The sequence below is a fragment of the Heptranchias perlo genome, unplaced genomic scaffold, assembly GCF_035084215.1.
Source record: "Heptranchias perlo isolate sHepPer1 unplaced genomic scaffold, sHepPer1.hap1 HAP1_SCAFFOLD_47, whole genome shotgun sequence".
Lineage (NCBI taxonomy): Eukaryota > Metazoa > Chordata > Chondrichthyes > Hexanchiformes > Hexanchidae > Heptranchias > Heptranchias perlo.
Genome location: NW_027139484.1, coordinates 6,516,848 through 6,534,542, shown reverse-complemented (window position 1 = coordinate 6,534,542; position 17,695 = coordinate 6,516,848). Strand labels below are relative to the sequence as shown.

General features: G+C 46.6%; 1 non-coding gene across 1 annotated transcript; it reads left to right on the top strand.

Annotated features, from left to right (window-relative positions):
• Window positions 1-15,993: 15,993 nt before the first annotated feature.
• On the top strand, window positions 15,994-16,076 carry trnal-cag (transfer RNA leucine (anticodon CAG)). Its single transcript has one exon. It is a non-coding gene; the product is annotated as a tRNA-Leu (tRNA).
• The last annotated feature ends 1,619 nt before the right edge of the window (window positions 16,077-17,695 follow it).

Below are 17,695 nucleotides of genomic sequence, written 5' to 3'. Positions count from 1 at the left end.
GGATATAAACAGCGCGGAGAGAGCGAGACCAGAGCGGGGATATAAACAGCGCGGAGAGAGTGAGACCAGAGCGGGGATAGAAACAGCGCGGAGAGAGCGAGACCAGAGCGGGGATATAAACAGCGCGGAGAGAGCGAGACCAGAGCGGAGATATAAACAGCGCGGAGAGAGCGAGACCAGAGCGGGGATATAAACAGCGCGGAGAGAGTGAGACCAGAGCGGGGATATAAACAGCGCGGAGAGAGTGAGACCAGAGCGGGGATATAAACAGCGCGGAGAGAGTGAGAACAGAGCGGGGATATAAACAGTGCGGAGAGAGCGAGACCAGAGCGGAGATATAAACAGCGCGGAGAGAGTGAGACCAGAGCGGGGATAGAAACAGCGCGGAGAGAGCGAGACCAGAGCGGGGATATAAACAGCGCGGAGAGAGCGAGACCAGAGCGGAGATATAAACAGCGCGGAGAGAGCGAGACCAGAGCGGGGATATAAACAGCGCGGAGAGAGCGAGACCAGAGCGGGGATATAAACAGCGTGGAGAGAGTGAGACCAGAGCCGGGATAGAAACAGCGCGGAGAGAGCGAGACCAGAGCGGGGATATAAACAGCGCGGAGAGAGTGAGACCAGAGCCGGGATAGAAACAGCGCGGAGAGAGTGAGACCAGAGCGGGGATATAAACAGCGCGGAGAGAGTGAGACCAGAGCGGGGATATAAACAGTGCGGAGAGAGCGAGACCAGAGCGGAGATATAAACAGCGCGGAGAGAGTGAGACCAGAGCGGGGATAAAAACAGCGCGGAGAGAGCGAGACCAGAGCGGAGATATAAACAGTGTGGAGAGAGCGAGACCAGAGCGGGGATATAAACAGCGCGGAGAGAGTGAGACCAGAGCGGGGATATAAACAGCGCGGAGAGAGCGAGACAAGAGCGGAGATATAAACAGTGCGGAGAGAGTGAGACCAGAGCGGGGATATAAACAGTGCGGAGAGAGCGAGACCAGAGCGGAGATATAAACAGCGCGGAGAGAGCGAGACCAGAGCGGAGATATAAACAGCGCGGAGAGAGCGAGACCAGAGCGGAGATATAAACAGCGCGGAGAGAGCGAGACCAGAGCGGGGATATAAACAGCGCGGAGAGAGCGAGACCAGAGCGGGGATATAAACAGCGCGGAGAGAGCGAGACCAGAGCGGGGATATAAACAGTGCGGAGAGAGCGAGACCAGAGCGGAGATATAAACAGCGCGGAGAGAGTGAGACCAGAGCGGGGATAAAAACAGCGCGGAGAGAGCGAGACCAGAGCGGAGATATAAACAGTGTGGAGAGAGCGAGACCAGAGCGGGGATATAAACAGCGCGGAGAGAGTGAGACCAGAGCGGGGATATAAACAGCGCGGAGAGAGCGAGACCAGAGCGGAGATATAAACAGTGCGGAGAGAGTGAGACCAGAGCGGGGATATAAACAGTGCGGAGAGAGCGAGACCAGAGCGGAGATATAAACAGCGCGGAGAGAGCGAGACCAGAGCGGAGATATAAACAGCGCGGAGAGAGCGAGACCAGAGCGGAGATATAAACAGCGCGGAGAGAGCGAGATTGGAGCGGGGATATAAACAGCGCGGAGAGAGTGAGACCAGAGCGGAGATATAAACAGCGCGGAGAGAGTGAGACCAGAGCGGAGATATAAACAGTGCGGAGAGAGCGAGACCAGAGCGGGGATATAAACAGCGCGGAGAGAGTGAGACCAGAGCGGAGATATAAACAGTGCGGAGAGAGTGAGCCCAGAGCGGGGATATAAACAGCGCGGAGAGAGTGAGACCAGAGCGGGGATATAAACAGCGCGGAGAGAGCGAGACCAGAGCGGGGATATAAACAGCGCGGAGAGAGTGAGACCAGAGCGGGGATAGAAACAGTGCGGAGAGAGTGAGACCAGAGCGGGGATATAAACAGTGCGGAGAGAGCGAGACCAGAGCGGGGATATAAACAGTGCGGAGAGAGCGAGACCAGAGCTCACTCTGAGAGCGAGACTCTGAGACCAGCGGCAGAGTTCGGGGTGACGTCACCAGTCAGAAAGTGACGCGGCACAGGGGAGGCAGCTGATTGGTGAGTAGGTTCAGGTGAGTATTTCTACCATTTTACTGTAAGTAAAGTAATAAGAAAGGGAAGATCTGCAGGTTTTATAGCAGATAGTGTTTTTTTTTCAGTGAACCTAGGTCCCTAGTATTGTTAACATTTTCTAATTTCAACGTAATTTAAAAGGGGTAACTCAGCTAAGGCAAATCATGGCAGCAGACCTCGCACCCGTGATATGCTCCTCCTGCAAGATGTGGGAAGTCATGGACACTACCAGTGTCCCTGCCGACCATGTGTGCGGGAAGTGTGTCCACCTGCAGCTACTGACCGATCGTATCTCGGAGCTGGAGCTGCGGGTGGACTCACTGTGGAGCATCCGCGATGCAGAGAAACTCGTGGATAGCACGTTTAGCGAGTTGGTCACACCGCAGGTAAAGGGTATACAGGCAGGAAGTGAATGGGTGACCACCAGGAAGAGTAAGAGATGCAGGCAGGTAGTGCAGGGGTCCCCTGTGGCCATCCCCCTCTCAAATAGATATGCCACTTTGGATGCTGTTGGGGGGGATGACTTATCAGGGGAAGGCAGCAGCAGCCAACTTCCTGGCACCACGGGTAGCTCTGCTGCACAGGCTGGGAGGAAAAAGACTGTCAGAGCTATAGTGATAGGGGACTCAATTGTAAGGGGAATAGACAGGCGTTTCTGCGGCCGCAACCGAGACTCCAGGATGGTGTGTTGCCTCCCTGGTGCAAGGATCAAGGATGTCTCGGAGCGGCTACAGAACATTTTGGAGGGGGAGGGCGAACAGCCAGCTGTCGTGGTGCACATAGGCACCAACGATATAGGTAAAAAAGGGGATGAGGTCCTAAAAGCAGAATATAGGGAGTTAGGAGGTAAATTAAAAAATAGGACCTCAAAGGTAGTAATCTCAGGATTGCTGCCAGTGCCACGTGCTAGTCAGAGTAGAAATAGGAGGATATTTCAAATGAATACGTGGCTAGAGGAATGGTGCAAGGGGGAGGGATTCAAATTCCTGGGACACTGGAAACGGTTCTGGGGGAGGTGGGACCAGTACAAACCGGATGGTCTGCACCTGGGCAGGGCCGGGACCGCTGTCCTAGGAGGAGTGTTTGCTAGTGCTGTTGGGGAGGGTTTAAACTAAAGTGGCAGGGGGTTGGGAACCTGAGCAGGGAGAGAGAGGAAAGCGTAACAGGAAGGGACAGAAGGTATGGAGTAATAGGTAAAGTGTTAAAAAAGGAAAAAGCAGGAACTAAGCGTCACAAAACAGATTTGAAAGTTCTTTATCTGAATGCACGTAGCATTCGTAATAAAATGGACGAGTTAACGGCACAAATAACTACGTATGGGTATGATCTTGTGGCCATTACAGAAACATGGCTGCAGGGTGACAACGACTGGGAATTAAATATGCCAGGGTATTTAACAATCAGGAAGGACAGGCAGGAAGGAAGGGGAGGTGGGGTGGCTATGTTAATAAAGGAAGGAATCACTGTAATACAGAGAAATGATATTGGGACAAAGCATCAAGATAATGAAACAGTTTGGGTGGAGATAAGGAATAATAAGGGAAAAAAAAACATTAGTGGGCGTAGTATATAGGCCTCCTAATAGTTGCAACTCTGATGGAAGAAGTATTAATCAGGAGATAGTCGGGGCATGTAATAAGGGAACAGCCATAATTATGGGGGATTTTAATTATCATATTAACTGGACAAATCAAATTGGGCAGAGCAGCCTTGAGGACGAGTTCATTGAGTGCATCAGGGATAGATTTCTTGAGCAGTATGTAACTGATCCTACAAGGGGGCAGGCAACCTTGGACCTGGTCCTGTGTAATGAGTCAGGATTAATTAATAATGTCCTAGTTAAGGATCCCCTTGGAACGAGCGACCACAACATGGTTGAATTCCATATCCAATTAGAGGGTGAGAAGGTTGATTCTCAAACAAGCGTACTGAGCTTGAATAAAGGAGACTATGATGGTATGAGAGCGGAATTGATTAAAGTGGACTGGGAAAATAGATTAAAGGGTAAGACGGTACATGAGCAGTGGTGTTCATTTAGGGAGTTATTTTACAACTTTCAAAATAAATATATTCCACTGAGGAAAAAAGGGTGTAAAAGAAATGACAGCCATCCGTGGCTAAGTAAAGAAATCAAGGATAGTATCCGACTAAAAACAAGGACATATAAGGTAGCCAAACTTAGTGGGAGGATAGAAGATTGGGAATTCTTCAAAAGACAGCAAAAAGTAACTAAAGGATTGATTAAGAAAGGGAAGTTAGATTATGAAAAGAAATTAGCAAAAAATATAAAAACAGATAGCAAGAGTTTCTATAGTTATATAAAAAGAAAAAGGGTGGCTAAGGCAAACATAGGTCCCTTAGAGGATGAGACCGGGAAATTAATGGTGGGAAACATGGAGATGGCAAAAATGCTGAACAAATATTTTGTTTCAGTCTTTACAGTAGAGGACACTAAGAATATCCCAACACTGGACAAACAGGGGACTCTCGGGGGGGAGGAGCTAAATACGATTAAAATCACTCAGGAGATGGTACTCAGTAAAATAATGGGACTCAAGGCGGATAAATCCCCTGGACCTGATGGCTTCCATCCTAGGGTCTTGAGGGAAGTGGCAGTCGGGATTGTGGATGCTTTGGTGATAGTTTTCCAAAATTCCCTGGACTCAAGAGAGGTCCGGGCAGATTGGAAAACTGCTAATGTAACACCGTTATTTAAAAAGGGTAGTAGGCAGAAGGCTGGAAATTATAGGCCAGTTAGCTTAACATCTGTGGTGGGTAAAATTTTGGAGTCTATTATTAAGGAGACAGTAACGGAACATTTAGATAAGCATAATTTAATAGGACAAAGTCAGCATGGCTTTATGAAGGGGAAGTCATGTCTGACAAATTTGCTTGAGTTCTTCGAGGATATAACGTATAGGGTGGATAAAGGGGAACCAGTGGACATAGTGTATTTAGACTTCCAGAAGGCATTCGACAAGGTGCCACATAAAAGATTATTACTTAAGATAAAAAAATCACGGGATTGGGGGTAATATTCTGGCATGGGTGGAGGATTGGTTATCGAACAGGAAGCAGAGAGTTGGGATAAATGGTTCATTTTCGGACTGGCAACCAGTAACCAGTGGTGTTCCACAGGGGTCGGTGCTGGGTCCCCAACTCTTTACAATCTATATTAACGATTTGGAGGAGGGGACCGAGTGCAACATATCAAAATTTGCAGATGATACAAAGATGGGAGGGAAAGTAGAGAGTGAGGAGGACATAAAAAACCTGCAAGGGGATATAAACAGGCTGGGTGAGTGGGCGGAGATTTGGCAGATGCAATATAATATTGGAAAATGTGAGGTTATGCACTTTGGCAGGAAAAATCAGAGAGCAAGTTATTTTCTTAATGGCGAGAGACTGGAAAGTACTGCAGTACAAAGGGATCTGGGGGTCCTAGTGCAAGAAAATCAAAAAGTTGGTATGCAGGTGCAGCAGGTGATCAAGAAAGCCAACGGAATGTTGGCTTTTATTGCTAGGGGGATAGAATATAAAAACAAGGAGGTATTGCTGCAGTTATATAAGGTATTGGTGAGACCGCACCTGGAATACTGCATACAGTTTGGGTCTCCATACTTAAGAAAATACATACTTGCTCTCGAGGCAGTACAAAGAAGGTTCACTCGGTTAATCCCGGGGATGAGGGGGCGGACATATGAGGAGAGGTTGAGTAGATTGGGACTCTACTCATTGGAGTTCAGAAGAATGAGAGGCGATCTTATTGAAACATATAAGATTGTGAAGGGTCTTGATCGGGTGGATGCAGTAAGGATGTTCCCAAAGATGGGTGAAACTAGAACTAGGGGGCATAATCTTAGAATAAGGGGCTGCTCTTTCAAAACTGAGATGAGGAGAAACTTCATCACTCAGAGGGTGGTAGGTCTGTGGAATTTGCTGCCCCAGGAAGCTGTGGAAGCTACATCATTAGATAAATTTAAAACAGAAATAGACAGTTTCCTAGAAGTAAAGGGAATTAGGGGTTATGGGGAGCGGGCAGGAAATTGGACATGAAGCTGAGTTCGGATCGGTCAATGCCCTGTGGGTGGCGGAGAGGGCCCAGGGGCTATGTGGCCGGGTCCTGCTCCGACTTCTTGTGTTCTTTAGATTTGTGGTTGGGATCAGATCAGCCATGATCTTATTGAATGGCGGAGCAGGCTCGAGGGGCCGATTGGCCTACTCCTGCTCCAATTTCTTATGTTCTTATGTTCTCTCTTGACCCTTCCAATGTCTTTGTGACGTCAGACCCACATCCTGTTTGAGTTGAGCCTCAATCCCCTCCAGTTAAAAATTGTCCAGTCATGATCTGTGGCTCCACATCCTAGCTACGAATTCCACAACAACCCCTGTTTTTTTGATTGGGGACTCGTTCACCAATCACCCAAGCCCTTTCTGAACTGCATTGAATTCCAGTCTCATAAACCTGTATTTTATTTGTATCCTTTCTTACAACTTAAAATCCATCAGAACCTCACCCCTCCCTATCTCTGTCACCTCATCCAGTCCGACAACCCCTCCCAACCATTCTGCTCCTCCACATGTTGTCGCTTGTGCATCCGCAGTCCATTTGCCTTACTTTTGACAGCTGTGCCTTCATCCATATCCACCCTAAGCTCCTCCATCTCCCGCTCCTCCTTTCAGGTGTCAGCAGTGGCTCAGTGGTAGCAGTCTGACATCTGAGACAGAAGATTGTGGGTTCAAGTCCCACTCCAGCGACTTGAACACATAATCCAGGCTGACACTGCAGTGCAGTACTGTCGGAGGGAGCACCGAACTGTCGGAGGGTCATAAGTACATAAGACATAGGAACAGGAGTGGGCCATCCGGCCCATCGAGCCTGCTCTGCCATTTAATAAGATCATGGCTGATCTTCGACCTCAACTCCAACTTTCCACCCAATCCTCGATTCCATTGGAATCCAAAAATCTATTGATTTCAGTCTTGAATGTGTCCTCAGAGGTAGAAGAAATTCCTCCACATCTCAGTCCTAAATGGCAGACCCCTTATCCTCAGACTATGTTCTCGACTCTCGAACCAGGGGTAACGGCCTCTCCGCATTTACCCTGTCAAGCCGTCTAAGAATTTTATACCTTTCAATGAGATGACCTCTCATTTTTCTAAATTACCAGAGAATATGGAACCATTCTTCTCAATCTCTCCTCAGATGACAACCCTCTCACCCCAGGAATCAATCCAGTGAACCTTTGTTGCACCGCCACTAAGGCAAGTATATCCTTCCTTAGATAAGGAGACCAATATTATACACAGTAGTCCAGAAATGGTCTCACCAAAGCTCTGTACAATGGTAGCCAGACTTCCTTGCTCTTGCACTCCAAACATTTTTCAATAAATTCCATCATACCATTTGCCTTCCCAATTGCTTGTTGTACGTGCAGGTCAATTAACTTCCTGTGTTTTGTGGACAAGGACATCAAAATCTCTCTGAACACCAACATTTTATCGTTTCTCATCATTTCAAAAACATACGGTTTTTTCTATTCTTCCGACCAAATTGAATAACCTCACATTTCTCCACATTATACTCCATGTGCAACCTCTTGCCCACTCACTAAACCTGTCTATATCGCTTTGCGGACTCTTTATGTCCTCCTATCAGCTTACTTTCCAACCTAGCCTTGTAGCGTCAGCATAATTGGATGCATTGGTAAGTACTGAGGGAGCGCAGCACTGTCGGAGGGTCACTACTGAGGGAGTGCAGTGCTGTCGGAGGGTCAATACTGAGGGAGCACAGTGCTGTCGGAGGGTCACTACTGAGTGAGTGCAATGCTGTCGGAGGGTCACTATTGAGGGAGGCAGTGCTGTCGGAAGGTCAGTACTGAGGGAGCGCAGTGCTGTCGGAGGGTCAGTATTGAATGAGCACAGTACTGTTGGAGTGGCAGTACTCAAGGAGCGCAGTGCTGTAGATGGGTGAGTACTGAGGCAGCACAGCAATGTCGGATGTACCGAATTTTGTAGGACACAAGAAAGCGAGGGCCCATCTGCCCTCTCAGGTAGGTGTAAAAGATCATCCGGCAATATTCAAAATAGTGCAGGGGAGTTCTCCCCGGTGTCCTGGCCAATAATTATCCTTCAACCAACATTACTAAAACTGATTTTCTGGTCATTTATCTCAGTGAAATGTGTGGGATCTTGCTGTGTACAAATTGGCTGTCACGTTTCCTACATTACGAGAGTGACTACACTTCACAATGTACTTCATTGACTGTTTTGTGACGTCCTGAGGCCTTGAAAGGCGCTATAAAAGGCAAGCTCTTTCCTTCTTTCAGACCTTCCATGAAACCCATCTCTTGCTCCAAGCTTTTGTCATCCCTCCTAATATCTCCTTCTTTTGGGCCTTCTTTCGGGCACTATCGGGTCCTGCTCTCCTCTGTCAAAGCTCAGTATTCCAGGATCACCCTGGAATGCAAAGATAACCCCGGCTTCTCTTCTCCACCAAAAACCATCTTCTCCAACCCCTCTCCCCCGCCCCCTCCATCCTCACCTTCAACGTAAAGTGTGAGGAGGTCATGGAATCCTTGTCACTAAGATTGAGACCATCCGTTCAGCTGCCTCCCTTCCCTCAGCCCACCAAGCCAAATTTCCGCTCCGGCTCCACCTGCCCTAGCCCAGAACTCACATATTTCTCTTGTTTCTCTCCTGTCTTCTCTCATACCCTCTCCGTGCTCATCTTGACCATGAGACCCACTTCCTGCTCCCTCGACTCTATTCCCGCTAAACTGCTGACCACCCAACTTCCCTTCCCGGGCCCCATGTTAGCTGATATTGTAAACGGTTCCCTCTCCTTTGGAACTGTCCCCCTCCACTTCAAATCCGCCGTCATCAAGACTCTCCTCAAAAAACTACCTTGACGCTTCTGTCCTTGCAAACTACCGCCCCATCTCCAAACTCCCTTTCCTCTCCAAACTCCTAGAACGTATTGTCACCTCTCAAATCCGTGCCCATCTTTCCCTCAACTCCATGTGTGAATCCCTCCCATCAGGTTTCTGTCCCTGCCACATTACTGAAACGGACCTTATTAAAGTCACAAATGACATCCTATGTGACGGTGACGATGGTCAAATATCCCTCCTGATCCTTCTCGACCTGTCTGCAGCCTTTGACATGCTTGACCACACCATCCTCCTCCAACGCCTCTCCTCCATCGTCCAGCTGGGTGGGACTGCGCTCCCCTGGTTCCAATTCTTATCTATTCAGTCGTAGCCAAAAAATCAACTGCAATGGCTTCTCTTCCCTCTCCTCCACCGTTACCTCTGAAGTTCCCCAAGGATCTATCCTTGCTCCCCTCCTATTTCTCATCTACATGCTGCCCCTCGGCGACATCATCCGAAAACACAACGTCAGATTCCATATGTACACTGACGACACCCAGCTCTACCTCACAACCACCTCCCTCGACCCCTCCACTGTCTCTCATTTGTCACACTGCTTCTCCGACATCCAGTATTGGATGAGCAAAAGTTTCCTCCAACTAAATATTGGGAAGACTGTAGCCATTGTCTTTGGTCCCCGCTGCAAACTCCATTCCCTAGCCACTGACTCCATCCCTCTCCCTGGCCACTGTCTGAAGATGAACCAGACTGTTCACAACCTTGGAGATCTGAGATGAGTTTCTGACCACATATCTGCTCCTTCACCTGTTTCCACCTCCATAACATCGCCCGTCTCCGCACCTGCCTCAGCTCATCTGCTGCTTGAAGCCTCATCCATGCCCTTGTCACCTCTAGATTTGACTATTCCAATGCTCTCCTGGCCGGTCTCCCATCTTACACCCTCCATATGCTTGACCTCTTACAAAACCCTGCTGCCCATATCGTAACTTGCATCAAGTCCCTTTCACCCATCACCCCTGTGCTCGCTAATCTACATTGGCTCCCGGTCGGGGAACGCCTCAATTTTAAAATTCTTATCCTTCTTTTCAAATCCCTCCATGGCCTCTCCCCTCCCTATCTCTGCAAACACCTCCACCCCTACCACCTGCCGAGATCTCTGTGCTCCTCCAATTCTGGCCTCTTGTGCATCCCTGTTTTTCATCACTCCACCATTGCCTGACGTGCCCTTAGCTGCCTAGGCCCCAAGCTCTGGAATTCCCTCCCTAAACTTCTCCGCCTCTCCACCTCTCTCTCCTCCTTTAAGACGGTCCTTAGAATCTACCTCTTTGAACAAGCTTTTGGTCACCTGTCCTAATATCTCCTTGTGTAGTTCGGTGTTAAATATTGTTTGACAATCGCTCCTATGAAGCACCTTAGGACATTTTACTACGTTAACGGCGCTATATAAATGCAAGTTGTTGTTGTTATTGATCATGGTTGATCTGTATCTTAACTCTATCTACCTACCTTGGTTCCAGACCCTTGAACACCCCTGCCTACCAAAAATCTATCAGTCTCAGTGTTGAAATTATCAATTGACCCCCAGCCTCAACAGCTTTTTAGGGCGGAGAGAGTTCCAGATTCCCACTACCCTTTCTGTGAAGACGTGCTTCCTGACGTCACCCCTGACCGCCTTGCCTCTATTTTTAAGGTCATGCCCCTTGTTCTGGACTCTCCATCTACCCTAATTAAATCGTTTAATCATCTTAAACACCCCAATTAGATCAACCTTTAATCTTCTATGCTCAAGGGAATAAAATACTGGTTTATGCAATCTGTCCTTATAATTGAAACCTTTTAGTCCCGGTATGATTCTGTTGAATCTGTGCTGCACTCCCTGCAAGACCAGTCTATCTTTCCTGAGGTGTGGTGCCCATAACTGAACACAATACTCCAGATGCTGTTCAGCCAGAGCTCTGTACAGCTGTAATATAACTTCTACTACTCTGCATTCCAGCCCTCTCGAGATAAAGGCCAACATTCCCTCAGCCTTTTAATTTTTTTTGTACCTGTCCATTAGCTTTTAGTGATTTCTGTACTCGGACCCCGAAATCTCCCTGCTCATCCACAGTTCCGAGCTTCTCACCATTTAGAACATTCTCTGATCTGTCTTTCTGAGGTCCCACGTGAACTCTATCTGCCACAGTTTTGCCCACTCACTTAATCTATCAATGCCCTTTGCAACTTTCTGCTCCCATCTGCACTATTTACTGTTACACCTCACTTAGTTTCATCAGCAAACTTAGATATACAGCTATTCCTTCACCCAAGTCATTGATAAATATAGTGAAAAGCAGTGGTCCCAGTGTAGATCACCAAGTCACATCCTGCCAATTTGAGTATATATCCATTATTCCTATTCTCTGTCTCCTAATTACGAATCAATTCCCCATTCAAGCCATGAGGTTGCCTCCCGTTCGATGTGCTCTCACTTTCTTTAACAGTCCCTTATATGGAACCTTGTCGAATGTTATCAGCATGATCTGTAAAAACTCCCACCAAACTCCCGCCTCCTGGGGGAGTGAGGCCTCCACATTGAGCAGCCTCCCACCTCGCTTTGACTCTGAAAAAACTCCAAGCCAGGCCAGCCCGGCAATTGACGTGTGGGCTCCTTCAAATATGTGGCCCCATGAACGGGCACTGCAAGATCATGCGGGGAGCGAGAACCATTTCTCTGAGGCTGAATTTGATAAATCTACAGCATTGACTATTTTACATAATTTGAGCTCTAAGGTTGGTTTTGTGAGAGCGCATTTCATTCAACGAGAATGCTGAGAGTGAAGTCATTGGAAGCGGTCACGAACGGAGCCGAACCTTTTTAACACGCGCTGAGAGTGAAGTCATAAGGTGGCACGGCGCATGTGACGTCACGGGTTGAGCACAAACCGGAAGTATCCGCATTGTCACCAATCACTCCCATCAAACTAAAGAACAAAAGAACGTTAGATATAGGAGCAGGGGTGGGCCATACAGCCCCACGATCCTGCTCCGCCATTCAACCAGATCATGGCTGATCTTCGAACTCAACTCCACTTTCCCGCCCAACCCCCACATCCCTTAATTCCCGAGAGTCCAAAAATCTATCGATCGCAGTCTTTGATATATTCAATGACTTAGCATCCACAGCCCTCTGGGGGAGAGAATTCCAAATATTCTCAACGCTCTGCTTGAAAAAATTTCTCCTCCTCTCAGTCTTAAATGGCCAAACCCTTATCTTAAGACTAAGCCCCCTAGTTCGAGACTCTCCAGCCATGGAAAACATCTTCTCAGCATCTATCATTTCAAGCCTTCTCAGAAACGTATATGTTTCAATGAGATCACCTCTCCTTCTTCTAAACTCCAGAAAGTATAGGCCGGTTCTACTCAATCTCTCCTCATCGGACAACCCTCTCATCCCAGGAATTAATCTAGTGAACCTTCGTTGCACCGCCTCTAAGGCAAATATATCCTTCCTTAGGTAAGGAGATCAAAACTTCTCACAGTAATCCAGTGTGGCCAAACCAAAGCCCTGTGCAATTACAGCAAGAGCTCCTTACTCTTGTACACCAAAGCCTTGCAATAAAGGCCAACATATCATTTGCCTTCCTAATTGCTTGCTGTATCTGCATGTTAACTTTCTGTGTTTCATGCACAAGGGCATCCAAATCCCTTTGAACACCAATAGCTTCTAACCATTTGAAAAATATTCTGTTTTTCTATTTTTGCTCCCGAAGTGAATATCCTCACATTTCCCCACATAAAACTCATTCTGCCACCTTCTTGCCCACCCACTGAACCTGTCTATATCTCTTAGCACACTCTTTGTGTCCTCCTTGCAGTTTACTTTCCCACCGAGCTTTGTATCATCAGCAAACTTGGATACATTACACTCGGTCCCTTCATCTAAGTCATTAATATATATTGTAAATAGCTGAGGCACAAGCACTGATCCTTGCGTCATCCCAATACTTACATCATTCCAACCTGAAAATGACCCGTTTATCTCTACTGTCTGCTTTCTGTCCTTCAACAAATCCCGTTCCCTCCGCTTCTCCGCTGCTCCCTGCTCCTCCCCTGCCGCCTGCTTCTCCCCTTCCCCCTGCTCCGCCCTTACTCCCTGCTCCGCCCTTCCCCTGCTGCTCACCACCCCTCTTCCTCCTGTTTCTCCCTTTCTCCCGGGCTCTTCTCTCCTCCCCATGGTTCTTCCCCATTACCCCTGCTTCTCTCCCCTTCCCCCGGCTTCTCCCGTTCACCGGCTTCTCCCCTTCACCTGCTCCTGCCCTTCTCCTCTTCTCCCCGTTTCTCCCCTTCTCCCCGTTTCTACCGTTCTCTCTGATTCTCGCTTTCCCCCTGGCTCTGCTCTCCTCTCTCTGCTTCTCTCCCCTTACCCCTGTTTCCGTCCTTTCCCCTGCTTGACCCCTTTCCCTTGCTTTTTCCCCTACACTCTGTTCCACTTCCCCCTGCTACTCTCCTTCCCCACTTATTCTCCCCTTCCCCCTTTCGCTCCTCCCTTCTCTCCTCTCCCTCTATGCTTCCGCGCTCACCTGTTCCGCCTCTTTCTTCTCCCCTGTTGAGTGTGTGCGAGTGTGTCCGGTTACTCTACGAGATAATGTAAAGCATAACAAGCTGTTTTCATCTCGTTCATAATAGTAGAACCAGAGGAAAGGGCCTGCGCTTGAAGGGGGTAAATTCAAAACTAAATTGTGGAAATATTGTTTCAGTGAGTGAGTGGTCTATCTCTGCAAATCTGTGGAACAGGCTTCTTTCCCAATCTGTATCATTAAAACTGGAGGATAGACGAATTTAATTGAACACAGCAACTGTTTAATTGCAAGAAGAGGGCAGTGGAATTTAGGGCAACACAATACCTGTTCAATAGGAAACAGAATAAATTGGAATAAAGGGGGAACACAGGAACTGTTCAAATAGAAATAGAATAAAGTGGAATGAAGGGGGAACACAGTAACTGTTTAATTAGAAATATAATAAAGTGGAATAAAGGGGGAACACAGGAACTGTTCAATTAGAAATAGAATAAAGTGGAATATAGAGGGAACACAGTAACTGTTCAATTAGAAATTGAATAAAGTGGAATAAAGGGGGAACACAATAACTGTTCAGTTAGAAATAGAATAAAGTGGAATATCGAGGGAACACAGTAGCTGTTCAATTTGCAATAGAATAAAGTGGATTATAGGGAGAACACAGCAACTGTTTAATTCGAAATAGAATAGAGTGGAATATAGATGGAACACGGTAACTGTTCAATTAGCAATAGAATAAATTGGAATATAGGAAGAACAGAGTAACTGTTTAATTAGAAATAGAATACAGTGGAATATAGGGGGAACACAGTAACTGTTTAATTAGAAATAGAATGCAGTGGAATATAGGGGGAACACAGTCACTGTTGCATTGGAAAGAGAATAAAGTGGAATATAGGGGGAACACAGTAACTGATGCATTAGAAATAGAATAAAGTTGAATATAGGGGGAACACAGTAACTGTTGCATTATAAATAGAATAAAGTGGAATATAGAGGGAACACAGTAACTGTTCAATTAGCAATAGAATAAAGTGGAATATAGAGGGAACACAGTAACTGTTCAATTTGAAATAGAATAAAGTGGAATAAAGGGGGAACACAGTAACTGTTCAATTAGGAATAGAATAAAGTGATTGGCAAAAGAACCAAAGGTGATTTGAGAAAAAGCTTTTCACACAGCGAGTGGTTAGAGTCTGGAATGCACCGCCAGAGGCGTTGGTGGAGGCTGATTCAATCACGGCCTTCAAAAGGGAACTGGATACGTACTTGAAAGGAAGAAAATTGCAGGACGACAGGGATAGGGTGGGGGCGTGGGACTGTCTGGATTCCTCTTGCATCGACCCGGCACGGACTCGATGGGCCGAATCGCCTCCTTCCGTGCTGTAGCCTTTCTATGATTCTATGATTACATAATTATATGAATGTTAAAATAAAACTCTATATAAGGAGAATATAATTGACGTATCCTTTATCAATTGCGATAGCTTACCTTATAACGAGCTCTTTTTCCGTTGGGTGAACAAGTATAACTCCCTTAGTTCGTTATCTTGTCAGTAGTTTCAATCTTGATCCATAGAATTGCAATTCTACCAAATGAAACATTTAATTATAAATCTGTCTTTGAATCTGTAACATACATACCGATCAGAAATTATGACGTATGCCGAGATGTTTGTAGAACTAACTCCTTTCTCACGTTGTTTTGAAATGATAGAATTTCTCTGAAATTTATGATTCAGTAAACAATGGCATGTCTGCAATTAAACCTCTTATTACTTCATCCTGAAACTGACCTTAGCTGCAGGGTTATCCCTGGCCCGAAAGTCCAGTGGTACTTTAAATTGACTGATGCTTTCCTGCATAACAGCAAAGGCTAAAGGTTAACATGAATACAATATAAAGAGAATCTAATACAGCAGATTTGAGGACAGTCTGATGAACGCTTTCCTTACAGAGCCCTCTCTGTTGGTGTTAATGTGTTTAAGATCAACACTGAACAATATCCCATCAGCATCATATATTTACCTTCATATATTCTATTGTGCAGATATCGACCCATTGGTTTTCCACATGTTCTCACTCTCCAGACCCACACTAACCATTTCCTGTAGTGGTGTTGTCAGCGTGACTGACCATGTCTTGGACCCGTTCTTCACGGTATCTTCATCATGCATATTGCATGCTGGTTGCTTCACACGCAACACGTCACTTCTGAACACACCGCGATATTCCAAGATCAGGCAGCACCAGACATCCGATAGAAGCCATTCCTGCCCTTTCTGGTTATCTATCAATAGATCGGGGGTCTGGAGGTTTGTGACTAGAATCTCCCCCTGCACGGTCCCGATCTATCAAACAGGAAGCAGAGAGTTGGGATAAATGGTTCATTTTCGGACTGGCAACCAGTAACCAGTGGTGTTCCATAGGGGTAGTCAGAATGGCCGAGCGGTCTAAGGCGCTGCGTTCAGGTTGCAGTCTTTTCTGGAGGCGTGGGTTCGAATTCCACTTCTGACATTGCTGATTTTTGTTAGCTTAACATCTGTGGTGGGTAAAATTTTGGAGTCTATTATTAAGGAGACAGTAACGCAACATTTAGATAAGCATAATTTAATAGGACAAAGTCAGCATGGCTTTATGAAGGGGAAGTCATGTCTGACAAATTTGCTTGAGTTCTTCGAGGATATAACGTATAGGGTGGATAAAGGGGAACCAGTGGACATAGTGTATTTAGACTTCCAGAAGGCATTCGACAAGGTGCCACATAAAAGATTATTACTTAAGATAAAAAATCACGGGATTGGGGGTAATATTCTGGCATGGGTGGAGGATTGGTTATCAAACAGGAAGCAGAGAGTTGGGATAAATGGTTCATTTTCGGACTGGCAACCAGTAACCAGTGGTGTTCCACAGGGGTCGGTGCTGGGTCCCCAACTCTTTACAATCTATATTAACGATTTGAAGGAGGGGACCGAGTGCAACATATCAAAATTTGCAGATGATACAAAGATGGGAGGGAAAGTAGAGAGTGAGGAGGACATAAAAAACCTGCAAGGGGATATAGACAGGCTGGGTGAGTGGGCGGAGATTTGGCAGATGCAATATAATATTGGAAAATGTGAGGTTATGCACTTTGGCAGGAAAAATCAGAGAGCAAGTTATTTTCTTAATGGCGAGAGACTGGAAAGTACTGCAGTACAAAGGGATCTGGGGGTCCTAGTGCAAGAAAATCAAAAAGTTGGTATGCAGGTGCAGCAGGTGATCAAGAAAGCCAACGGAATGTTGGCTTTTATTGCTAGGGGGATAGAATATAAAAACAAGGAGGTATTGCTGCAGTTATATAAGGTATTGGTGAGACCGCACCTGGAATACTGCATACAGTTTTGGTCTCCATACTTAAGAAAATACATACTTGCTCTCGAGGCAGTACAAAGAAGGTTCACTCGGTTAATCCCGGGGATGAGGGGGCGGACATATGAGGAGAGGTTGAGTAGATTGGGACTCTACTCATTGGAGTTCAGAAGAATGAGAGGCGATCTTATTGAAACATATAAGATTGTGAAGGGTCTTGATCGGGTGGATGCAGTAAGGATGTTCCCAAAGATGGGTGAAACTAGAACTAGGGGGCATAATCTTAGAATAAGGGGCTGCTCTTTCAAAACTGAGATGAGGAGAAACTTCTTCACTCAGGGGGTGGTAGGTCTGTGGAATTTGCTGCCCCAGGAAGCTGTGGAAGCTACATCATTAGATAAATTTAAAACAGAAATAGACAGTTTCCTAGAAGTAAAGGGAATTAGGGGTTATGGGGAGCGGGCAGGTAATTGGACATGAAGCTGAGTTCGGATCGGTCAATGCCCTGTGGGTGGCGGAGAGGGCCCAGGGGCTATGTGGCCGGGTCCTGCTCCGACTTCTTGTGTTCTTTAGATTTGTGGTTGGGATCAGATCAGCCATGATCTTATTGAATGGCGGAGCAGGCTCGAGGGGCCGATTGGCCTACTCCTGCTCCAATTTCTTATGTTCTTATGTTCTTATCAGGTAGTGACCAAACTATCAAATACATTCTTCCCATCGTTCAGTACAAGTGAGGACACCACCATCTCCAAGAGAAAGCTATCATTTAAGGACCTTACCTAAAC